The sequence below is a fragment of the Stegostoma tigrinum genome, unplaced genomic scaffold (assembly GCF_030684315.1).
Source record: "Stegostoma tigrinum isolate sSteTig4 unplaced genomic scaffold, sSteTig4.hap1 scaffold_194, whole genome shotgun sequence".
Lineage (NCBI taxonomy): Eukaryota > Metazoa > Chordata > Chondrichthyes > Orectolobiformes > Stegostomatidae > Stegostoma > Stegostoma tigrinum.
Window position 1 is genome coordinate 412,622 of NW_026728133.1, and position 23,802 is coordinate 436,423.

Genomic DNA, 23,802 nt, shown 5'->3' on the forward strand with positions numbered 1-23,802 from the left:
GATAAGCACTTCAGAAGACCAAAATCTAAACTTCACCAAACCACCCAACTTTCAATGCTGGGTTCACTGAAATGCTTCTTTCAGTCAGATAAGCACTTCAGAAGAAAAAAATCTCAACATCTCAAAACCACTCAACTTTCGATGCTGGGTTCACTGAAGTGCTTATTTCAGTGAGATAAGCACTTCAGAAGACCAAAATCTCAACATCACCAAACCACTCAAATTTCGATGCTGGGTTCACTGAAGTTTTAATTGCAGTGAGATAAGCACTTCAGAAGACCAAAATCTCAACTTCACCAAACCACCCAACTTTCAATGCTGGGTTCACTGAAGTGCTTATTTCAGTGAGATAAGTACTTCACTACGCCAAAATCCCAACCTCACCAAGCGACTCAACTGTTGATGCTGGGATCACTGAATTGCTTATTCCAGTGAGATAAGCACTTCAGTAGGCCAAAATCTAAACTTCACTAAACGACTCAACTTTTGATGCTGATTTCACTGAAATGCTTCTTTCAGTCAGATATTCACATCAGAAGGCCAAAATCTCCAATTCACCAAAACACCCAACTTTCGATCCAGGATATACCCAAAGGCTAATTTCAGTGTGATAAGCACTTCAGAAGACAAAAATCTAAACTTCATCAAACCACTCAACTTTCGATGCTGGGTTCACTGAAGTGCTTATTTCAGTGAGATAAGCACTTCAGAAGAGCAAAAACTCAACTTCACAAAACCACTCAACTTTCGATGCTGGGCTCACTGCAGTGCTTATTTCAGTGAGATAAGCACTTCAGAAGACCAAAATCCCAACCTCACCAAACGACTCAACTTTTGATACTGGTTTCACTGAAATGCTTCTTTCAGTCAGATAAGCAATTCAGAAGGCCAAAATCTCAACTTCACCAAACCACCCAACTTTCGATACTGGATTTACCCAAATGCTTATTTCAGTGAGATAAGCACTTCAGAAGACCAAAATCTAAACTTCACCAAACCACCCAACTTTCAATGCTGTGTTCACTGAAATGCTTCTTTCAGTGTGATAAGCACATCAGAAGAACAAAATCTCAACATCTCAAAACCACTCAACTTTCGATGCTGGGTTCACTGAAGTGCTTATTTCAGTGAGATAAGCACTTCAGAAGACCAAAATCTCAACATCACCAAACCACTCAAATTTCGATGCTGGGTTCACTGAAGTGCTTATTTCAGTGAGATAAGCACTTCAGAAGACCAAAATCTCAACTTCACCAAACCACCCAACTTTCAATGCTGGGTTCACTAAAGTGCTTATATCAGTGAGATAAGTACTTCAATACGCCAAAATCCCAACCTCACCAAGCGACTCAACTTTTGATGCTGGTTCCACTGAATTGCTTATTTCAGTGAGATAAGCACTTCAGAAGGCCAAAATCTAAACTTCACTAAACGACTCAACTTTTGATGCTGGTTTCACTGAAATGCTTCTTTCAGTCAGATATTCACATCAGAAGGCCAAATTCTCAACTTCACCAAACCACCCAACTTTCGATCCAGGATATACCCAAAGGCTAATTTCAGTGAGATAAGCACTTCAGAAGACAAAAATCTAAACTTCACCAAACCACTCAACGTTCGATGCTGGGATCACTGAAGTGCTTATTTCAGTGAGATAAGCACTTCAGAAGAGCAAAAACTCAACTTCACAAAACCACTCAACTTTCGATGCTGGGCTCACTGCAGTGCTTATTTCAGTGAGATAAGCACTTCAGAATGCCAAAATCCCAACCTCACCAAACGACTCAACTTTTGATACTGGTTTCACTGAAATGCTTCTTTCAGTCAGATAAGCACTTCAGAAGGCCAAAATCTCAACTTCATCAAACCACCCAACTTTCGATCCAAGATTTACACAAATGCTTATTTCAGTGAGATAAGCACTTCAGAAGACTAAAATCTTAACTTCACCAAAACACTCAAATTTCGATGCTGGGATCACTGAAGTGCTTATTTCAGTGAGATAAGCACTTCAGAAGAACAAAATCTCAACATCTAAAAACCACTCAACTTTCGAAGCTGGGTGCACTGAAGTGCTTATTTCAGTGAGATAAGCACTTCAGAAGACCAAAATCTCAACATCACCAAACCACTCAAATTTCGATGCTGAGTTCACTGAAGTGCTTATTTCAGTGAGATAAGCACTTCAGAAGGCCAAAATCTAAACATCACTAAACGACTCAACTTTTGATACTGAATTCACTGAAATGCTTCTTTCAGTCAGATAAGCACATCAGAAGGCCAAAATCTCAACTTCACCAAACCACCCAACTTTCGATCCAGGATTTACACAATTGCTTATTTCAGTGAGATAAGCACTTCAGAAGACTAAAATCTTAACTTCACCAAAACGCTCAACTTTCGATGCTGGGATCACTGAAGTGCTTATTTCAGTGAGATAAGCACTTCAGAATGCCAAAATCCCAACTTCACAAAACCAGCCAACTTTCGATACTGGATTTACCCAAAAGCTTATTTCAGTTAGATAAGCACTTCAGAAGACCAAAATCTAAACTTCACCAAACCACCCAACTTTCAATGCTGGGTTCACTGAAGTTTTAATTGCAGTGAGATAAGCACTTCAGAAGACCAAAATCTAAACTTCACCAAAACACCCAACTTTCAATGTTGGGTTCACTGAAGTGCTAATTTCAGTGAGATAAGCACTTCAGACGATCAAAATCTAAACATCTCAAAACCACTCAACTTTCGATGCTGTGTTCACTGAAGTGCTTATTTCAGTGAGATAAGTACTTCAATACGCCAAAATCCCAACCTCACCAAGCGACTCAACTTTTGATGCTGGTTCCACTGAATTGCTTATTTCAGTGAGATAAGCACTTCAGAAGGCCAAAATCTAAACTTCACCAAACCACCCAACTTTCGATCCAGGATATACCCAAAGGCTAATTTCAGTGAGTTAAGCACTTCAGAAGACAAAAATCTAAACTTCACCAAACCACTCAACTTTCGATGCTGGGATCACTGAAGTGCTTATTTCAGTGAGATAAGCACTTCAGAAGAGCAAAAACTCAACTTCACAAAACCACTCAACTTTCGATGCTGGGCTCACTGCAGTGCTTATTTCAGTGAGATAGCATTTCAGAATGCCAAAATCCCAACCTCTCCAAACGACTCAACTTTTGATACTGGTTTCACTGAATTGCTTCTTTCAGTCAGATAAGCACTTCAGAAGACCAAAATCACAACATCACCAAACCACTCAAATTTCGAAGCTGGGTTCACTGAAGTGCTTATTTCAGTGAGATAAGCACTTCAGAAGACCAAAATCTAAACTTCACCAAACCACTCAAATTTCGATGCTGGGTTTACTGAAGTGCTTATTTCATTGAGATAAGCACTTCACTTCGCCAAAATCCCAACCTCACCAAACGACTCAACTTTTGATGCTGGTTCCACTGAATTGCTTATTTCAGTGAGATAAGCACTTCAGAAGACTAAAATCTTAACTTCACCAAACCACTCAACTTTCGATGCTGGGATCACTGAAGTGCTTATTTCAGTGAGATAAGCACTTCAGAAGGCCAAAATCTAAACTTCACCAAACCACCCAACTTTCGATCCATGATATACCCAACGGCTAATTTCAGTGAGTTAAGCACTTCAGAAGACAAAAATCTAAACTTCAACAAACCACTCAACTTTCGATGCTGGGCTCACTGCAGTGCTTATTTCAGTGAGATAAGCATTTCAGAATGCCAAAATCCCAACCTCACCAAACGACTCAACTTTTGATACTGGTTTCACTGAAATGCTTCTTTCAGTCAGATAAGCACATCAGAAGACCAAAATCACAACATCACCAAACCACTCAAATTTCGATGCTGGGTTCACTGAAGTGCTTATTTCAGTGAGATAAGCACTTCAGAATGCCAAAATCCCAACCTCACCAAACGACTCAACTTTTGATGCTGGTTCCACTGAATTGCTTATTTCAGTGAGATAAGCACTTCAGAAGGCCAAAATCTAAACATCACTAAACGACTCAACTTTTGATACTGATTTCACTGAAATGCTTCTTTCAGTCAGATAAGCACATCAGAAGGCCAAAATCTCAACTTCACCAAACCACCCAACTTTCGATCCAGGATTTACAAAAATGCTTATTTCAGTGAGATAAGCACTTCAGAAGACCAAAATCTCAACATCACCAAACCACTCAAATTTCGATGCTGGGTTCACTGAAGTGCTTATTTCAGTGAGATAAGCACTTCAGAAGACCAAAATCTCTACTTCACCAAACCACCCAACGTTCAATGCTGGGTTCACTGAAGTGCTTATTTCAGTGAGATAAGTACTTCAATACGCAAAAATCCCAACCTCACCCAGCGACTCAACTTTTGATGCTGGTTCCACTGAATTGCTTATTACAGTGAGATAAGCACATCAGAAAGCCAAAATCTAAACTTCACCAAACCACCCAACTTTCGATCCAGGATATACCCAAAGGCTAATTTCAGTGAGATAAGCACTTCAGAAGAAAAAAATCTTAACTTCACCAAACCACTAAACTTTCGATGCTGGGCTCACTGCAGTGCTTATTTCAGTGAGATAAGCATTTCAGAATGCCAAAATCCCAACCTCACCAAACGACTCAACTTTTGATACTGGTTTCACTGAAATGCTTCTTTCAGTCAGATAAGCACTTCAGAAGGCCAAAATCTCAACTTCATCAAACCACCCAACTTTCGATCCAGGATTTACACAAATGCTTATTTCAGTGAGATAAGCACTTCAGAAGACTAAAATCTTAACTTCACCAAACCACTAAACTTTCGATGCTGGGATCACTGAAGTGCTTATTTCAGTGAGATAAGCACTTCAGAAGAACAAAATCTCAACATCTCAAAACCACTCAACTTTCGAAGCTGGGTGCACTGAGGTGCTTATTTCAGTGAGATAAGCACTTCAGAAGACCAAAATCTCAACATCACCAAACCACTCAAATTTCGATGCTGGGTTCACTAAAGTGCTTATTTTAGTGAGATAAGCACTTCAGAAGGCCAAAATCTAAACATCACTAAACGACTCAACTTTTGATACTGAATTCACTGAAATGCTTCTTTCAGTCAGATAAGCACATCAGAAGGCCAAAATCTCAACTTCACCAAACCACCCAACTTTCGATCCAGGATTTACACAAATGCTTATTTCAGTGAGATAAGCACTTCAGAAGACTAAAATCTTAACTTCACCAAAACACTCAACTTTCGATGCTGGGATCACTGAAGTGCTTATTTCAGTGAGATAAGCACTTCAGAATGCCAAAATCCCAACCTCACCAAACGACTCAACTTTTGATACTGGTTTCACTGAAATGCTTCTTTCAGTCAGATAAGCAATTCAGAAGGCCAAAATCTCAACTTCACAAAACCAGCCAACTTTCGATACTGGATTTACCCAAAAGCTTATTTCAGTTAGATAAGCACTTCAGAAGACCAAAATCTAAACTTCACCAAACCACCCAACTTTCAATGCTGGGTTCACTGAAGTTTTAATTGCAGTGAGATAAGCACTTCAGAAGACCAAAATCTAAACTTCACCAAAACACCCAACTTTCAATGCTGGGTTCACTGAAGTGCTAATTTCAGTGAGATAAGCACTTCAGAAGATCAAAATCTAAACATCTCAAAACCACTCAACTTTCGATGCTGTGTTCACTGAAGTGCTTATTTCAGTGAGATAAGTACTTCAATACGCCAAAATCCCAACCTCACCAAGCGACTCAACTTTTGATGCTGGTTCCACTGAATTGCTTATTTCAGTGAGATAAGCACTTCAGAAGGCCAAAATCTAAACATCACTAAACGACTCAACTTTTGATACTGATTTCACTGAAATGCTTCTTTCAGTCAGATAAGCACATCAGAAGGCCAAAATCTCAACTTCACCAAACCACCCAACTTTCGATCCAGGATTTACAAAAATGCTTATTTCAGTGAGATAATCACTTCAGAAGACTAAAATCTTAAGTTCACCAAACCACTCAACTTTCGATGCTGGGATCACTGAAGTGCTTATTTCAGTGAGATAAGCACTTCAGAAGACCAAAATCTAAACTTCACCAAACCACCCAACTTTCAATGCTGGGTTCACTGAAATGCTTCTTTCAGTCAGATAAGCACTTCAGAAGAACAAAATCTCAACATCTCAAAACCACTCAACTTTCGATGCTGGGTTCACTGAAGTGCTTACTTCAGTGAGATAAGCACTTCAGAAGACCAAAATCTCAACATCACCAAACCACTCAAATTTCGATGCTGGGTTCACTGAAGTGCTTATTTCAGTGAGATAAGCACTTCAGAAGACCAAAATCTCAACTTCACCAAACCACCCAACTTTCAATGCTGGGTTCACTGAAGTGCTTATTTCAGTGAGATAAGTACTTCACTTCGCCAAAATCCCAACCTCACCAAACGACTCAACTTTTGATGCTGGTTCCACTGAATTGCTTATTTCAGTGAGATAAGCACTTCAGAAGACTAAAATCTTAACTTCACCAAACCACTCAACTTTCGATGCTGGGATCACTGAAGTGCTTATTTCAGTGAGATAAGCACTTCAGAAGAACAAAATCTCAACATCTCAAAACCACTCAACTTTCGAAGCTGGGTGCACTGAAGTGCTTATTTCAGTGAGATAAGCACTTCAGAAGACCAAAATCTCAACTTCACCAAACCACTCAAATTTCGATGCTGGGTTCACTGAAGTGCTTATTTCAGTGAGATAAGCACTTCAGTAGGCCAAAATCTAAACATCACTAAACGACTCAACTTTTGATACTGAATTCACTGAAATGCTTCTTTCAGTCAGATAAGCACATCAGAAGGCCAAAATCTCAACTTCACCAAACCACCCAACTTTCGATCCAGGATTTACACAAATGCTTATTTCAGTCAGATAAGCACTTCAGAAAACTAAAATCTTAACTTCCCCAAAACACTCAACTTTCGATGCTGGGATCAGTGAAGTGCTTATTTCAGTGAGATAAGCACTTCAGAAGACCAAAATCTAAACTTCACCAAACCACCCAACTTTCAATGCTGGGTTCACTGAAATGCTTCTTTCAGTCAGATAAGCACTTCAGAAGAAAAAAATCTCAACATCTCAAAACCACTCAACTTTCGATGCTGGGTTCACTGAAGTGCTTATTTCAGTGAGATAAGCACTTCAGAAGACCAAAATCTCAACATCACCAAACCACTCAAATTTCGATGCTGGGTTCACTGAAGTTTTAATTGCAGTGAGATAAGCACTTCAGAAGACCAAAATCTCAACTTCACCAAACCACCCAACTTTCAATGCTGGGTTCACTGAAGTGCTTATTTCAGTGAGATAAGTACTTCACTACGCCAAAATCCCAACCTCACCAAGCGACTCAACTGTTGATGCTGGGATCACTGAATTGCTTATTTCAGTGAGATAAGCACTTCAGTAGGCCAAAATCTAAACTTCACTAAACGACTCAACTTTTGATGCTGATTTCACTGAAATGCTTCTTTCAGTCAGATATTCACATCAGAAGGCCAAAATCTCCAATTCACCAAAACACCCAACTTTCGATCCAGGATATACCCAAAGGCTAATTTCAGTGTGATAAGCACTTCAGAAGACAAAAATCTAAACTTCACCAAACCACTCAACTTTCGATGCTGGGTTCACTGAAGTGCTTATTTCAGTGAGATAAGCACTTCAGAAGAGCAAAAACTCAACTTCACAAAACCACTCAACTTTCGATGCTGGGCTCACTGCAGTGCTTATTTCAGTGAGATAAGCACTTCAGAAGACCAAAATCCCAACCTCACCAAACGACTCAACTTTTGATACTGGTTTCACTGAAATGCTTCTTTCAGTCAGATAAGCACTTCAGAAGGCCAAAATCTCAACTTCACCAAACCACCCAACTTTCGATACTGGATTTACCCAAATGCTTATTTCAGTGAGATAAGCACTTCAGAAGACCAAAATCTAAACTTCACCAAACCACCCAACTTTCAATGCTGGGTTCACTGAAATGCTTCTTTCAGTGTGATAAGCACATCAGAAGAACAAAATCTCAACATCTCAAAACCACTCAACTTTCGATGCTGGGTTCACTGAAGTGCTTATTTCAGTGAGATAAGCACTTCAGAAGACCAAAATCTCAACATCACCAAACCACTCAAATTTCGATGCTGGGTTCACTGAAGTGCTTATTTCAGTGAGATAAGCACTTCAGAAGACCAAAATCTCAACTTCACCAAACCACCCAACTTTCAATGCTGGGTTCACGAAAGTGCTTATATCAGTGAGATAAGTACTTCAATACGCCAAAATCCCAACCTCACCAAGCGACTCAACTTTTGATGCTGGTTCCACTGAATTGCTTATTTCAGTGAGATAAGCACTTCAGAAGGCCAAAATCTAAACTTCACTAAACGACTCAACTTTTGATGCTGGTTTCACTGAAATGCTTCTTTCAGTCAGATATTCACATCAGAAGGCCAAATTCTCAACTTCACCAAACCACCCAACTTTCGATCCAGGATATACCCAAAGGCTAATTTCAGTGAGATAAGCACTTCAGAAGACAAAAATCTAAACTTCACCAAACCACTCAAATTTCGATGCTGAGTTCACTGAAGTGCTTATTTCAGTGAGATAAGCACTTCAGAAGGCCAAAATCTAAACATCACTAAACGACTCAACTTTTGATACTGAATTCACTGAAATGCTTCTTTCAGTCAGATAAGCACATCAGAAGGCCAAAATCTCAACTTCACCAAACCACCCAACTTTCGATCCAGGATTTACACAATTGCTTATTTCAGTGAGATAAGCACTTCAGAAGACTAAAATCTTAACTTCACCAAAACGCTCAACTTTCGATGCTGGGATCACTGAAGTGCTTATTTCAGTGAGATAAGCACTTCAGAATGCCAAAATCCCAACTTCACAAAACCAGCCAACTTTCGATACTGGATTTACCCAAAAGCTTATTTCAGTTAGATAAGCACTTCAGAAGACCAAAATCTAAACTTCACCAAACCACCCAACTTTCAATGCTGGGTTCACTGAAGTTTTAATTGCAGTGAGATAAGCACTTCAGAAGACCAAAATCTAAACTTCACCAAAACACCCAACTTTCAATGCTGGGTTCACTGAAGTGCTAATTTCAGTGAGATAAGCACTTCAGACGATCAAAATCTAAACATCTCAAAACCACTCAACTTTCGATGCTGTGTTCACTGAAGTGCTTATTTCAGTGAGATAAGTACTTCAATACGCCAAAATCCCAACCTCACCAAGCGACTCAACTTTTGATGCTGGTTCCACTGAATTGCTTATTTCAGTGAGATAAGCACTTCAGAAGGCCAAAATCTAAACTTCACCAAACCACCCAACTTTCGATCCAGGATATACCCAAAGGCTAATTTCAGTGAGTTAAGCACTTCAGAAGACAAAAATCTAAACTTCACCAAACCACTCAACTTTCGATGCTGGGATCACTGAAGTGCTTATTTCAGTGAGATAAGCACTTCAGAAGAGCAAAAACTCAACTTCACAAAACCACTCAACTTTCGATGCTGGGCTCACTGCAGTGCTTATTTCAGTGAGATAGCATTTCAGAATGCCAAAATTCCAACCTCTCCAAACGACTCAACTTTTGATACTGGTTTCACTGAATTGCTTCTTTCAGTCAGATAAGCACTTCAGAAGACCAAAATCACAACATCACCAAACCACTCAAATTTCGATGCTGGGTTCACTGAAGTGCTTATTTCAGTGAGATAAGCACTTCAGAAGACCAAAATCTAAACTTCACCAAACCACTCAAATTTCGATGCTGGGTTTACTGAAGTGCTTATTTCATTGAGATAAGCACTTCACTTCGCCAAAATCCCAACCTCACCAAACGACTCAACTTTTGATGCTGGTTCCACTGAATTGCTTATTTCAGTGAGATAAGCACTTCAGAAGACTAAAATCTTAACTTCACCAAACCACTCAACTTTCGATGCTGGGATCACTGAAGTGCTTATTTCAGTGAGATAAGCACTTCAGAAGGCCAAAATCTAAACTTCACCAAACCACCCAACTTTCGATCCAGGATATACCCAACGGCTAATTTCAGTTAGTTAAGCACTTCAGAAGACAAAAATCTAAACTTCAACAAACCACTCAACTTTCGATGCTGGGCTCACTGCAGTGCTTATTTCAGTGAGATAAGCATTTCAGAATGCCAAAATCCCAACCTCACCAAACGACTCAACTTTTGATACTGGTTTCACTGAAATGCTTCTTTCAGTCAGATAAGCACATCAGAAGACCAAAATCACAACATCACCAAACCACTCAAATTTCGATGCTGGGTTCACTGAAGTGCTTATTTCAGTGAGATAAGCACTTCAGAATGCCAAAATCCCAACCTCACCAAACGACTCAACTTTTGATGCTGGTTCCACTGAATTGCTTATTTCAGTGAGATAAGCACTTCAGAAGGCCAAAATCTAAACATCACTAAACGACTCAACTTTTGATACTGATTTCACTGAAATGCTTCTTTCAGTCAGATAAGCACATCAGAAGGCCAAAATCTCAACTTCACCAAACCACCCAACTTTCGATCCAGGATTTACAAAAATGCTTATTTCAGTGAGATAAGCACTTCAGAAGAACAAAATCTCAACATCTCAAAACCACTCAACTTTCGATGCTGGGTTCACTGAAGTGCTTACTTCAGTGAGATAAGCACTTCAGAAGACCAAAATCTCAACATCACCAAACCACTCAAATTTCGATGCTGGGTTCACTGAAGTGCTTATTTCATTGAGATAAGCACTTCAGAAGACCAAAATCTCAACTTCACCAAACCACCCAACTTTCAATGCTGGGTTCACTGAAGTGCTTATTTCAGTGAGATAAGTACTTCACTTCGCCAAAATCCCAACCTCACCAAACGACTCAACTTTTGATGCTGGTTCCACTGAATTGCTTATTTCAGTGAGATAAGCACTTCAGAAGACTAAAATCTTAACTTCACCAAACCACTCAACTTTCGATGCTGGGATCACTGAAGTGCTTATTTCAGTGAGATAAGCACTTCAGAAGAACAAAATCTCAACATCTCAAAACCACTCAACTTTCGAAGCTGGGTGCACTGAAGTGCTTATTTCAGTGAGATAAGCACTTCAGAAGACCAAAATCTCAACTTCACCAAACCACTCAAATTTCGATGCTGGGTTCACTGAAGTGCTTATTTCAGTGAGATAAGCACTTCAGAAGACCAAAATCTCAACATCACCAAACCACCCAACTTTCGATCCAGGATTTACACAAATGCTTATTTCAGTCAGATAAGCACTTCAGAAAACTAAAATCTTAACTTCCCCAAAACACTCAACTTTCGATGCTGGGATCACTGAAGTGCTTATTTCAGTGAGATAAGCACTTCAGAAGACCAAAATCTAAACTTCACCAAACCACCCAACTTTCAATGCTGGGTTCACTGAAATGCTTCTTTCAGTCAGATAAGCACTTCAGAAGAACAAAATCTCAACATCTCAAAACCACTCAACTTTCGATGCTGGGTTCACTGAAGTGCTTATTTCAGTGAGATAAGCACTTCAGAAGACCAAAATCTCAACATCACCAAACCACTCAAATTTCGATGCTGGGTTCACTGAAGTTTTAATTGCAGTGAGATAAGCACTTCAGAAGACCAAAATCTCAACTTCACCAAACCACCCAACTTTCAATGCTGGGTTCACTGAAGTGCTTATTTCAGTGAGATAAGTACTTCACTACGCCAAAATCCCAACCTCACCAAGCGACTCAACTTTTGATGCTGGGATCACTGAATTGCTTATTTCAGTGAGATAAGCACTTCATTAGGCCAAAATCTAAACTTCACTAAACGACTCAACTTTTGATGCTGATTTCACTGAAATGCTTCTTTCAGTCAGATATTCACATCAGAAGGCCAAAATCTCCAATTCACCAAAACACCCAACTTTCGATCCAGGATATACCCAAAGGCTAATTTCAGTGTGATAAGCACTTCAGAAGACAAAAATCTAAACTTCACCAAACCACTCAACTTTCGATGCTGGGTTCACTGAAGTGCTTATTTCAGTGAGATAAGCACTTCAGAAGAGCAAAAACTCAACTTCACAAAACCACTCAACTTTCGATGCTGGGCTCACTGCAGTGCTTATTTCAGTGAGATAAGCACTTCAGAAGACCAAAATCCCAACCTCACCAAACGACTCAACTTTTGATACTGGTTTCACTGAAATGCTTCTTTCAGTCAGATAAGCACTTCAGAAGGCCAAAATCACAACTTCACCAAACCACCCAACTTTCGATACTGGATTTACCCAAATGCTTATTTCAGTGAGATAAGCACTTCAGAAGACCAAAATCTAAACTTCACCAAACCACCCAACTTTCAATGCTGGGTTCACTGAAATGCTTCTTTCAGTGTGATAAGCACATCAGAAGAACAAAATCTCAACATCTCAAAACCACTCAACTTTCGATGCTGGGTTCACTGAAGTGCTTATTTAAGTTAGATAAGCACTTCAGAAGACCAAAATCTCAACATCACCAAACCACTCAAATTTCGATGCTGGGTTCACTGAAGTGCTTATTTCAGTGAGATAAGCACTTCAGAAGACCAAAATCTCAACTTCACCAAACCACCCAACTTTCAATGCTGGGTTCACTGAAGTGCTTATATCAGTGAGATAAGTACTTCAATACGCCAAAATCCCAACCTCACCAAGCGACTCAACTTTTGATGCTGGTTCCACTGAATTGCTTATTTCAGTGAGATAAGCACTTCAGAAGGCCAAAATCTAAACTTCACTAAACGACTCAACTTTTGATGCTGGTTTCACTGAAATGCTTCTTTCAGTCAGATATTCACATCAGAAGGCCAAATTCTCAACTTCACCAAAACACCCAACTTTCGATCCAGGATATACCCAAAGGCTAATTTCAGTGAGATAAGCACTTCAGAAGACAAAAATCTAAACTTCACCAAACCACTCAACGTTCGATGCTGGGATCACTGAAGTGCTTATTTCAGTGAGATAAGCACTTCAGAAGAGCAAAAACTCAACTTCACAAAACCACTCAACTTTCGATGCTGGGCTCACTGCAGTGCTTATTTCAGTGAGATAAGCACTTCAGAATGCCAAAATCCCAACCTCACCAAACGACTCAACTTTTGATACTGGTTTCACTGAAATGCTTCTTTCAGTCAGATAAGCACTTCAGAAGGCCAAAATCTCAACTTCATCAAACCACCCAACTTTCGATCCAAGATTTACACAAATGCTTATTTCAGTGAGATAAGCACTTCAGAAGACTAAAATCTTAACTTCACCAAAACACTCAAATTTCGATGCTGGGATCACTGAAGTGCTTATTTCAGTGAGATAAGCACTTCAGAAGAACAAAATCTCAACATCTAAAAACCACTCAACTTTCGAAGCTGGGTGCACTGAAGTGCTTATTTCAGTGAGATAAGCACTTCAGAAGACCAAAATCTCAACATCACCAAACCACTCAAATTTCGATGCTGAGTTCACTGAAGTGCTTATTTCAGTGAGATAAGCACTTCAGAAGGCCAAAATCTAAACATCACTAAACGACTCAACTTTTGATACTGAATTCACTGAAATGCTTCTTTCAGTCAGATAAGCACATCAGAAGGCCAAAATCTCAACTTCACCAAACCAACCAACTTTCGATCCAGGATTTACACAAATGCTTATTTCAGTCAGATAAGCACTTCAGAAAACTAAAATCTTAACTTCCCCAAAACACTCAACTTTCGATGCTGGGATCAGTGAAGTGCTTATTTCAGTGAGATAAGCACTTCAGAAGACCAAAATCTAAACTTCACCAAACCACCCAACTTTCAATGCTGGGTTCACTGAAATGCTTCTTTCAGTCAGATAAGCACTTCAGAAGAACAAAATCTCAACATCTCAAAACCACTCAACTTTCGAAGCTGGGTGCACTGAAGTGCTTATTTCAGTGAGATAAGCACTTCAGAAGACCAAAATCTCAACATCACCAAACCACTCAAATTTCGATGCTGGGTTCACTGAAGTTTTAATTGCAGTGAGATAAGCACTTCAGAAGACCAAAATCTCAACTTCACCAAACCACCCAACTTTCAATGCTGGGTTCACTGAAGTGCTTATTTCAGTGAGATAAGTACTTCACTACGCCAAAATCCCAACCTCACCAAGCGACTCAACTGTTGATGCTGGGATCACTGAATTGCTTATTTCAGTGAGATAAGCACTTCAGTAGGCCAAAATCTAAACTTCACTAAACGACTCAACTTTTGATGCTGATTTCACTGAAATGCTTCTTTCAGTCAGATATTCACATCAGAAGGCCAAAATCTCAACATCACCAAACCACTCAAATTTCGATGCTGGGTTCACTGAAGTGCTTATTTCAGTGAGATAAGCACTTCAGAAGACAAAAATCTAAACTTCACCAAACCACTCAACTTTCGATGCTGGGTTCACTGAAGTGCTTATTTCAGTGAGATAAGCACTTCAGAAGAGCAAAAACTCAACTTCACAAAACCACTCAACTTTCGATGCTGGGCTCACTGCAGTGCTTATTTCAGTGAGATAAGCACTTCAGAAGACCAAAATCCCAACCTCACCAAACGACTCAACTTTTGATACTGGTTTCACTGAAATGCTTCTTTCAGTCAGATAAGCACTTCAGAAGGCCAAAATCACAACTTCACCAAACCACCCAACTTTCGATACTGGATTTACCCAAATGCTTATTTCAGTGAGATAAGCACTTCAGAAGACCAAAATCTAAACTTCACCAAACCACCCAACTTTCAATGCTGGGTTCACTGAAATGCTTCTTTCAGTGTGATAAGCACATCAGAAGAACAAAATCTCAACATCTCAAAACCACTCAACTTTCGATGCTGGGTTCACTGAAGTGCTTATTTAAGTTAGATAAGCACTTCAGAAGACCAAAATCTCAACATCACCAAACCACTCAAATTTCGATGCTGGGTTCACTGAAGTGCTTATTTCAGTGAGATAAGCACTTCAGAAGACCAAAATCTCAACTTCACCAAACCACCCAACTTTCAATGCTGGGTTCACTGAAGTGCTTATATCAGTGAGATAAGTACTTCAATACGCCAAAATCCCAACCTCACCAAGCGACTCAACTTTTGATGCTGGTTCCACTGAATTGCTTATTTCAGTGAGATAAGCACTTCAGAAGGCCAAAATCTAAACTTCACTAAACGACTCAACTTTTGATGCTGGTTTCACTGAAATGCTTCTTTCAGTCAGATATTCACATCAGAAGGCCAAATTCTCAACTTCACCAAACCACCCAACTTTCGATCCAGGATATACCCAAAGGCTAATTTCAGTGAGATAAGCACTTCAGAAGACAAAAATCTAAACTTCACCAAAACACTCAACGTTCGATGCTGGGATCACTGAAGTGCTTATTTCAGTGAGATAAGCACTTCAGAAGAGCAAAAACTCAACTTCACAAAACCACTCAACTTTCGATGCTGGGCTCACTGCAGTGCTTATTTCAGTGAGATAAGCACTTCAGAATGCCAAAATCCCAACCTCACCAAACGACTCAACTTTTGATACTGGTTTCACTGAAATGCTTCTTTCAGTCAGATAAGCACTTCAGAAGGCCAAAATCTCAACTTCATCAAACCACCCAACTTTCGATCCAAGATTTACACAAATGCTTATTTCAGTGAGATAAGCACTTCAGAAGACTAAAATCTTAACTTCACCAAAACACTCAAATTTCGATGCTGGGATCACTGAAGTGCTTATTTCAGTGAGATAAGCACTTCAGAAGGCCAAAATCTAAACTTCACTAAACGACTCAACTTTTGATGCTGGTTTCACTGAAATGCTTCTTTCAGTCAGATATTCACATCAGAAGGCCAAATTCTCAACTTCACCAAACCACCCAACTTTCGATCCAGGATATACCCAAAGGCTAATTTCAGTGAGATAAGCACTTCAGAAGACAAAAATCTAAACTTCACCAAACCACTCAACGTTCGATGCTGGGATCACTGAAGTGCTTATTTCAGTGAGATAAGCACTTCAGAAGAGCAAAAACTCAACTTCACAAAACCACTCAACTTTCGATGCTGGGCTCACTGCAGTGCTTATTTCAGTGAGATAAGCACTTCAGAATGCCAAAATCCCAACCTCACCAAACGACTCAACTTTTGATACTGGTTTCACTGAAATGCTTCTTTCAGTCAGATAAGCACTTCAGAAGGCCAAAATCTCAACTTCATCAAACCACCCAACTTTCGATCCAAGATTTACACAAATGCTTATTTCAGTGAGATAAGCACTTCAGAAGACTAAAATCTTAACTTCACCAAAACACTCAAATTTCGATGCTGGGATCACTGAAGTGCTTATTTCAGTGAGATAAGCACTTCAGAAGAACAAAATCTCAACATCTAAAAACCACTCAACTTTCGAAGCTGGGTGCACTGAAGTGCTTATTTCAGTGAGATAAGCACTTCAGAAGACCAAAATCTCAACATCACCAAACCACTCAAATTTCGATGCTGAGTTCACTGAAGTGCTTATTTCAGTGAGATAAGCACTTCAGAAGGCCAAAATCTAAACATCACTAAACGACTCAACTTTTGATACTGAATTCACTGAAATGCTTCTTTCAGTCAGATAAGCACATCAGAAGGCCAAAATCTCAACTTCACCAAACCAACCAACTTTCGATCCAGGATTTACACAAATGCTTATTTCAGTCAGATAAGCACTTCAGAAAACTAAAATCTTAACTTCCCCAAAACACTCAACTTTCGATGCTGGGATCAGTGAAGTGCTTATTTCAGTGAGATAAGCACTTCAGAAGACCAAAATCTAAACTTCACCAAACCACCCAACTTTCAATGCTGGGTTCACTGAAATGCTTCTTTCAGTCAGATAAGCACTTCAGAAGAACAAAATCTCAACATCTCAAAACCACTCAACTTTCGATGCTGGGTTCACTGAAGTGCTTATTTCAGTGAGATAAGCACTTCAGAAGACCAAAATCTCAACATCACCAAACCACTCAAATTTCGATGCTGGGTTCACTGAAGTTTTAATTGCAGTGAGATAAGCACTTCAGAAGACCAAAATCTCAACTTCACCAAACCACCCAACTTTCAATGCTGGGTTCACTGAAGTGCTTATTTCAGTGAGATAAGTACTTCACTACGCCAAAATCCCAACCTCACCAAGCGACTCAACTGTTGATGCTGGGATCACTGAATTGCTTATTTCAGTGAGATAAGCACTTCAGTAGGCCAAAATCTAAACTTCACTAAACGACTCAACTTTTGATGCTGATTTCACTGAAATGCTTCTTTCAGTCAGATATTCACATCAGAAGGCCAAAATCTCCAATTCACCAAAACACCCAACTTTCGATCCAGGATATACCCAAAGGCTAATTTCAGTGTGATAAGCACTTCAGAAGACAAAAATCTAAACTTCACCAAACCACTCAACTTTCGATGCTGGGTTCACTGAAGTGCTTATTTCAGTGAGATAAGCACTTCAGAAGAGCAAAAACTCAACTTCACAAAACCACTCAACTTTCGATGCTGGGCTCACTGCAGTGCTTATTTCAGTGAGATAAGCACTTCAGAAGACCAAAATCCCAACCTCACCAAACGACTCAACTTTTGATACTGGTTTCACTGAAATGCTTCTTTCAGTCAGATAAGCACTTCAGAAGGCCAAAATCACAACTTCACCAAACCACCCAACTTTCGATACTGGATTTACCCAAATGCTTATTTCAGTGAGATAAGCACTTCAGAAGACCAAAATCTAAACTTCACCAAACCACCCAACTTTCAATGCTGGGTTCACTGAAATGCTTCTTTCAGTGTGATAAGCACATCAGAAGAACAAAATCTCAACATCTCAAAACCACTCAACTTTCGATGCTGGGTTCACTGAAGTGCTTATTTAAGTTAGATAAGCACTTCAGAAGACCAAAATCTCAACATCACCAAACCACTCAAATTTCGATGCTGGGTTCACTGAAGTGCTTATTTCAGTGAGATAAGCACTTCAGAAGACCAAAATCTCAACTTCACCAAACCACCCAACTTTCAATGCTGGGTTCACTGAAGTGCTTATATCAGTGAGATAAGTACTTCAATACGCCAAAATCCCAACCTCACCAAGCGACTCAACTTTTGATGCTGGTTCCACTGAATTGCTTATTTCAGTGAGATAAGCACTTCAGAAGGCCAAAATCTAAACTTCACTAAACGACTCAACTTTTGATGCTGGTTTCACTGAAATGCTTCTTTCAGTCAGATATTCACATCAGAAGGCCAAATTCTCAACTTCACCAAAACACCCAACTTTCGATCCAGGATATACCCAAAGGCTAATTTCAGTGAGATAAGCACTTCAGAAGACAAAAATCTAAACTTCACCAAACCACTCAACGTTCGATGCTGGGATCACTGAAGTGCTTATTTCAGTGAGATAAGCACTTCAGAAGAGCAAAAACTCAACTTCACAAAACCACTCAACTTTCGATGCTGGGCTCACTGCAGTGCTTATTTCAGTGAGATAAGCACTTCAGAATGCCAAAATCCCAACCTCACCAAACGACTCAACTTTTGATACTGGTTTCACTGAAATGCTTCTTTCAGTCAGATAAGCACTTCAGAAGGCCAAAATCTCAACTTCATCAAACCACCCAACTTTCGATCCAAGATTTACACAAATGCTTATTTCAGTGAGATAAGCACTTCAGAAGACTAAAATCTTAACTTCACCAAAACACTCAAATTTCGATGCTGGGATCACTGAAGTGCTTATTTCAGTGAGATAAGCACTTCAGAAGAACAAAATCTCAACATCTAAAAACCACTCAACTTTCGAAGCTGGGTGCACTGAAGTGCTTATTTAAGTTAGATAAGCACTTCAGAAGACCAAAATCTCAACATCACCAAACCACTCAAATTTCGATGCTGGGTTCACTGAAGTGCTTATTTCAGTGAGATAAGCACTTCAGAAGACCAAAATCTCAACTTCACCAAACCACCCAACTTTCAATGCTGGGTTCACTGAAGTGCTTATATCAGTGAGATAAGTACTTCAATACGCCAAAATCCCAACCTCACCAAGCGACTCAACTTTTGATGCTGGTTCCACTGAATTGCTTATTTCAGTGAGATAAGCACTTCATTAGGCCAAAATCTAAACTTCACTAAACGACTCAACTTTTGATGCTGATTTCACTGAAATGCTTCTTTCAGTCAGATATTCACATCAGAAGGCCAAAATCTCCAATTCACCAAAACACCCAACTTTCGATCCAGGATATACCCAAAGGCTAATTTCAGTGTGATAAGCACTTCAGAAGACAAAAATCTAAACTTCACCAAACCACTCAACTTTCGATGCTGGGTTCACTGAAGTGCTTATTTCAGTGAGATAAGCACTTCAGAAGAGCAAAAACTCAACTTCACAAAACCACTCAACTTTCGATGCTGGGCTCACTGCAGTGCTTATTTCAGTGAGATAAGCACTTCAGAAGACCAAAATCCCAACCTCACCAAACGACTCAACTTTTGATACTGGTTTCACTGAAATGCTTCTTTCAGTCAGATAAGCACTTCAGAAGGCCAAAATCACAACTTCACCAAACCACCCAACTTTCGATACTGGATTTACCCAAATGCTTATTTCAGTGAGATAAGCACTTCAGAAGACCAAAATCTAAACTTCACCAAACCACCCAACTTTCAATGCTGGGTTCACTGAAATGCTTCTTTCAGTGTGATAAGCACATCAGAAGAACAAAATCTCAACATCTCAAAACCACTCAACTTTCGATGCTGGGTTCACTGAAGTGCTTATTTAAGTTAGATAAGCACTTCAGAAGACCAAAATCTCAACATCACCAAACCACTCAAATTTCGATGCTGGGTTCACTGAAGTGCTTATTTCAGTGAGATAAGCACTTCAGAAGACCAAAATCTCAACTTCACCAAACCACCCAACTTTCAATGCTGGGTTCACTGAAGTGCTTATATCAGTGAGATAAGTACTTCAATACGCCAAAATCCCAACCTCACCAAGCGACTCAACTTTTGATGCTGGTTCCACTGAATTGCTTATTTCAGTGAGATAAGCACTTCAGAAGGCCAAAATCTAAACTTCACTAAACGACTCAACTTTTGATGCTGGTTTCACTGAAATGCTTCTTTCAGTCAGATATTCACATCAGAAGGCCAAATTCTCAACTTCACCAAAACACCCAACTTTCGATCCAGGATATACCCAAAGGCTAATTTCAGTGAGATAAGCACTTCAGAAGACAAAAATCTAAACTTCACCAAACCACTCAACGTTCGATGCTGGGATCACTGAAGTGCTTATTTCAGTGAGATAAGCACTTCAGAAGAGCAAAAACTCAACTTCACAAAACCACTCAACTTTCGATGCTGGGCTCACTGCAGTGCTTATTTCAGTGAGATAAGCACTTCAGAATGCCAAAATCCCAACCTCACCAAACGACTCAACTTTTGATACTGGTTTCACTGAAATGCTTCTTTCAGTCAGATAAGCACTTCAGAAGGCCAAAATCTCAACTTCATCAAACCACCCAACTTTCGATCCAAGATTTACACAAATGCTTATTTCAGTGAGATAAGCACTTCAGAAGACTAAAATCTTAACTTCACCAAAACACTCAAATTTCGATGCTGGGATCACTGAAGTGCTTATTTCAGTGAGATAAGCACTTCAGAAGAACAAAATCTCAACATCTAAAAACCACTCAACTTTCGAAGCTGGGTGCACTGAAGTGCTTATTTCAGTGAGATAAGCACTTCAGAAGACCAAAATCTCAACATCACCAAACCACTCAAATTTCGATGCTGAGTTCACTGAAGTGCTTATTTCAGTGAGATAAGCACTTCAGAAGGCCAAAATCTAAACATCACTAAACGACTCAACTTTTGATACTGAATTCACTGAAATGCTTCTTTCAGTCAGATAAGCACATCAGAAGGCCAAAATCTCAACTTCACCAAACCAACCAACTTTCGATCCAGGATTTACACAAATGCTTATTTCAGTCAGATAAGCACTTCAGAAAACTAAAATCTTAACTTCCCCAAAACACTCAACTTTCGATGCTGGGATCAGTGAAGTGCTTATTTCAGTGAGATAAGCACTTCAGAAGACCAAAATCTAAACTTCACCAAACCACCCAACTTTCAATGCTGGGTTCACTGAAATGCTTCTTTCAGTCAGATAAGCACTTCAGAAGAACAAAATCTCAACATCTCAAAACCACTCAACTTTCGATGCTGGGTTCACTGAAGTGCTTATTTCAGTGAGATAAGCACTTCAGAAGACCAAAATCTCAACATCACCAAACCACTCAAATTTCGATGCTGGGTTCACTGAAGTTTTAATTGCAGTGAGATAAGCACTTCAGAAGACCAAAATCTCAACTTCACCAAACCACCCAACTTTCAATGCTGGGTTCACTGAAGTGCTTATTTCAGTGAGATAAGTACTTCACTACGCCAAAATCCCAACCTCACCAAGCGACTCAACTGTTGATGCTGGGATCACTGAATTGCTTATTTCAGTGAGATAAGCACTTCAGTAGGCCAAAATCTAAACTTCACTAAACGACTCAACTTTTGATGCTGATTTCACTGAAATGCTTCTTTCAGTCAGATATTCACATCAGAAGGCCAAAATCTCAACATCACCAAACCACTCAAATTTCGATGCTGGGTTCACTGAAGTGCTTATTTCAGTGAGATAAGCACTTCAGAAGACAAAAATCTAAACTTCACCAAACCACTCAACTTTCGATGCTGGGTTCACTGAAGTGCTTATTTCAGTGAGATAAGCACTTCAGAAGAGCAAAAACTCAACTTCACAAAACCACTCAACTTTCGATGCTGGGCTCACTGCAGTGCTTATTTCAGTGAGATAAGCACTTCAGAAGACCAAAATCCCAACCTCACCAAACGACTCAACTTTTGATACTGGTTTCACTGAAATGCTTCTTTCAGTCAGATAAGCACTTCAGAAGGCCAAAATCACAACTTCACCAAACCACCCAACTTTCGATACTGGATTTACCCAAATGCTTATTTCAGTGAGATAAGCACTTCAGAAGACCAAAATCTAAACTTCACCAAACCACCCAACTTTCAATGCTGGGTTCACTGAAATGCTTCTTTCAGTGTGATAAGCACATCAGAAGAACAAAATCTCAACATCTCAAAACCACTCAACTTTCGATGCTGGGTTCACTGAAGTGCTTATTTAAGTTAGATAAGCACTTCAGAAGACCAAAATCTCAACATCACCAAACCACTCAAATTTCGATGCTGGGTTCACTGAAGTGCTTATTTCAGTGAGATAAGCACTTCAGAAGACCAAAATCTCAACTTCACCAAACCACCCAACTTTCAATGCTGGGTTCACTGAAGTGCTTATATCAGTGAGATAAGTACTTCAATACGCCAAAATCCCAACCTCACCAAGCGACTCAACTTTTGATGCTGGTTCCACTGAATTGCTTATTTCAGTGAGATAAGCACTTCAGAAGGCCAAAATCTAAACTTCACTAAACGACTCAACTTTTGATGCTGGTTTCACTGAAATGCTTCTTTCAGTCAGATATTCACATCAGAAGGCCAAATTCTCAACTTCACCAAACCACCCAACTTTCGATCCAGGATATACCCAAAGGCTAATTTCAGTGAGATAAGCACTTCAGAAGACAAAAATCTAAACTTCACCAAAACACTCAACGTTCGATGCTGGGATCACTGAAGTGCTTATTTCAGTGAGATAAGCACTTCAGAAGAGCAAAAACTCAACTTCACAAAACCACTCAACTTTCGATGCTGGGCTCACTGCAGTGCTTATTTCAGTGAGATAAGCACTTCAGAATGCCAAAATCCCAACCTCACCAAACGACTCAACTTTTGATACTGGTTTCACTGAAATGCTTCTTTCAGTCAGATAAGCACTTCAGAAGGCCAAAATCTCAACTTCATCAAACCACCCAACTTTCGATCCAAGATTTACACAAATGCTTATTTCAGTGAGATAAGCACTTCAGAAGACTAAAATCTTAACTTCACCAAAACACTCAAATTTCGATGCTGGGATCACTGAAGTGCTTATTTCAGTGAGATAAGCACTTCAGAAGGCCAAAATCTAAACTTCACTAAACGACTCAACTTTTGATGCTGGTTTCACTGAAATGCTTCTTTCAGTCAGATATTCACATCAGAAGGCCAAATTCTCAACTTCACCAAACCACCCAACTTTCGATCCAGGATATACCCAAAGGCTAATTTCAGTGAGATAAGCACTTCAGAAGACAAAAATCTAAACTTCACCAAACCACTCAACGTTCGATGCTGGGATCACTGAAGTGCTTATTTCAGTGAGATAAGCACTTCAGAAGAGCAAAAACTCAACTTCACAAAACCACTCAACTTTCGATGCTGGGCTCACTGCAGTGCTTATTTCAGTGAGATAAGCACTTCAGAATGCCAAAATCCCAACCTCACCAAACGACTCAACTTTTGATACTGGTTTCACTGAAATGCTTCTTTCAGTCAGATAAGCACTTCAGAAGGCCAAAATCTCAACTTCATCAAACCACCCAACTTTC